The sequence below is a fragment of the Tarenaya hassleriana genome, unplaced genomic scaffold (genome assembly GCF_000463585.1).
Source record: "Tarenaya hassleriana unplaced genomic scaffold, ASM46358v1 Cleome335, whole genome shotgun sequence".
NCBI classification, from domain to species: Eukaryota; Viridiplantae; Streptophyta; class Magnoliopsida; order Brassicales; family Cleomaceae; genus Tarenaya; species Tarenaya hassleriana.
Window position 1 is genome coordinate 31333 of NW_010966500.1, and position 2697 is coordinate 34029.

Here is a 2697-nt window from a genome sequence, read left to right on the forward strand (position 1 = left end):
TTTCCAATGGTATAGGTCTCGCACGATTTGGACCTCTGTAGAGAAAGTTATTGATGTCGCAACATGAGTACCTCATCCGGACTTCTCCTTTAACGCTCCAATTAGCTCCTTTTCGAGTCCAATCATCTCCGAAACCTGCAACTCTGCAAAACTAGAGCACAACCGGGTTTTGTATCCTAACACGCCTAGAATGCCTATGAATGCATGTGATTATCCTATAAAACCTAGACAAACTCTCATCAAAATATAGAGAAGAATAGGAGTTATCACTGAGCCATGGTGAGGTGGTAGGGACGCCCGGCTATCCAGAATGCCATGTAAGCTCTGCTGGTGTCACCGTCCTGGGGAATGTACAGGCGGTATGATGCCAGAAATTCCGCCGTCAGCTGTCTATATGTCGATTCGCGAGCCTCGAGGATGCTGAGCCATCCTAATTGGTCGCACAAGCCGTGGACCTGCTCGTAGAATCCTAGCTCGATAATCTCCTCGTCTGGGAATTTGGTGCAGTAGATCAGGTTGGAGAAGTAGGTTGCTGTCTGCTGCATGTCAGGAGTGGGCAGGCGGAAGCGAGGCTCGTGGTCGGTATCGCTGACTACGATCGTCGGAGGGGTCAGGGTCATCACTGCGTCCGCCCGCGGTTGAAAAGGAGCAAGAGGTGGAATGTGGTCCTCGCGAACGTCGGATGCCCTAGCTTTTGTCTTGCGGGTGGCCATCTGAAACTCAAGACAAAGACAGGTGAGTGCGACCGGGATCGCCAAAACGAGTGGAAAAAGGCCCGGATATCGCACAGACGACTGACTCGGCCGAGTCAAGACTGCCAGGGCCGAGTCAGAACGTGCAGTCAATGTAATAGATGTTGCCTCGGTCGAGTCAACACTTGACTCGGACCGAGTCAACACGCGGGAGTCATCGAAATTCCGCATTCTGCCTCGGTCGAGTCAACCTTTGACTCGGACCGAGTCAGAACGCTGTTCGTTCCGCCAGACGAAAAGCTGCACTCAAAATCCCCGAAATCACCGAAATCAACAGGAAAAAGTCATGGGTGAGCAAGAATAAGCGTGTATGTGCAGAGATCTGTGTCCTAATCACTCGAAAACTCATAAAAACTTCCTGATTTGGTGAAAATCACAAATCTCACTCTCAACTCAAAAATCTTTCGCAAATCCGGAATAAATATGCGTAAATGGGCATGAATCGCCCATAATCTGCAAAATCTAAGGGCGGAAATACATACCGGATGGATTTCGGTTATGAAATCGAAGGCAATGACTCGGAGTGACGAAACCGGGGAAGAGAGGATTTTTCGCGAGAAAAGGGGAAGAAGTGGGCACAAAAAATCGGCTGAGTCAAATAAGTAGGGGTGGAAAAAGGCCCGGATATCGCACAGACGACTGACTCGGCCGAGTCAAGACTGCCAGGGCCGAGTCAGAACGTGCAGTCAATGTAATAGATGTTGCCTCGGTCGAGTCAACACTTGACTCGGACCGAGTCAACACGCGGGAGTCATCGAAATTCCGCATTCTGCCTCGGTCGAGTCAACCTTTGACTCGGACCGAGTCAGAACGCTGTTCGTTCCGCCAGACGAAAAGCTGCACTCAAAATCCCCGAAATCACCGAAATCAACAGGAAAAAGTCATGGGTGAGCAAGAATAAGCGTGTATGTGCAGAGATCTGTGTCCTAATACAGCCGAGCTCCCATCCGTGAGCGGATCCGCACTGCGACAGTTCTGGTCAGAGATAGGATCCCGCGACTACATAGCCAGTCGTCTGAAGTCTACATGGATCCGACACCCTGCAGTCAGGTACTTTCATATGATCCTAGCTAACACATTGTTTGCTAGGAAAGATCCGGGGTCAGTATCCCAGACGGAGCTACAGTTCATCCGACAGGCCCTGAGTCCACTTTACGATGGATCCGACTGGAGAATGTCTCGCGTTGATCTAGCATCCCGAGTAGCACTCCACTTATACTCGATCCAGCAGGCTGACTCTGGAGTCGAAGTGTTCGTCGGCGACCGGGATCGCCAAAACGAGTGGAAAAAGGCCCGGATATCGCACAGACGACTGACTCGGCCGAGTCAAGACTGCCAGGGCCGAGTCAGAACGTGCAGTCAATGTAATAGATGTTGCCTCGGTCGAGTCAACACTTGACTCGGACCGAGTCAACACGCGGGAGTCATCGAAATTCCGCATTCTGCCTCGGTCGAGTCAACCTTTGACTCGGACCGAGTCAGAACGCTGTTCGTTCCGCCAGACGAAAAGCTGCACTCAAAATCCCCGAAATCACCGAAATCAACAGGAAAAAGTCATGGGTGAGCAAGAATAAGCGTGTATGTGCAGAGATCTGTGTCCTAATCACTCGAAAACTCATAAAAACTTCCTGATTTGGTGAAAATCACAAATCTCACTCTCAACTCAAAAATCTTTCGCAAATCCGGAATAAATATGCGTAAATGGGCATGAATCGCCCATAATCTGCAAAATCTAAGGGCGGAAATACATACCGGATGGATTTCGGTTATGAAATCGAAGGCAATGACTCGGAGTGACGAAACCGGGGAAGAGAGGATTTTTCGCGAGAAAAGGGGAAGAAGTGGGCACAAAAAATCGGCTGAGTCAAATAAGTAGGGTTTCGAAACTCTGACTCGGTCCGAGTCAACACTTGGCTCGGTCGAGTCAGTTTACCTTGCCGATTCA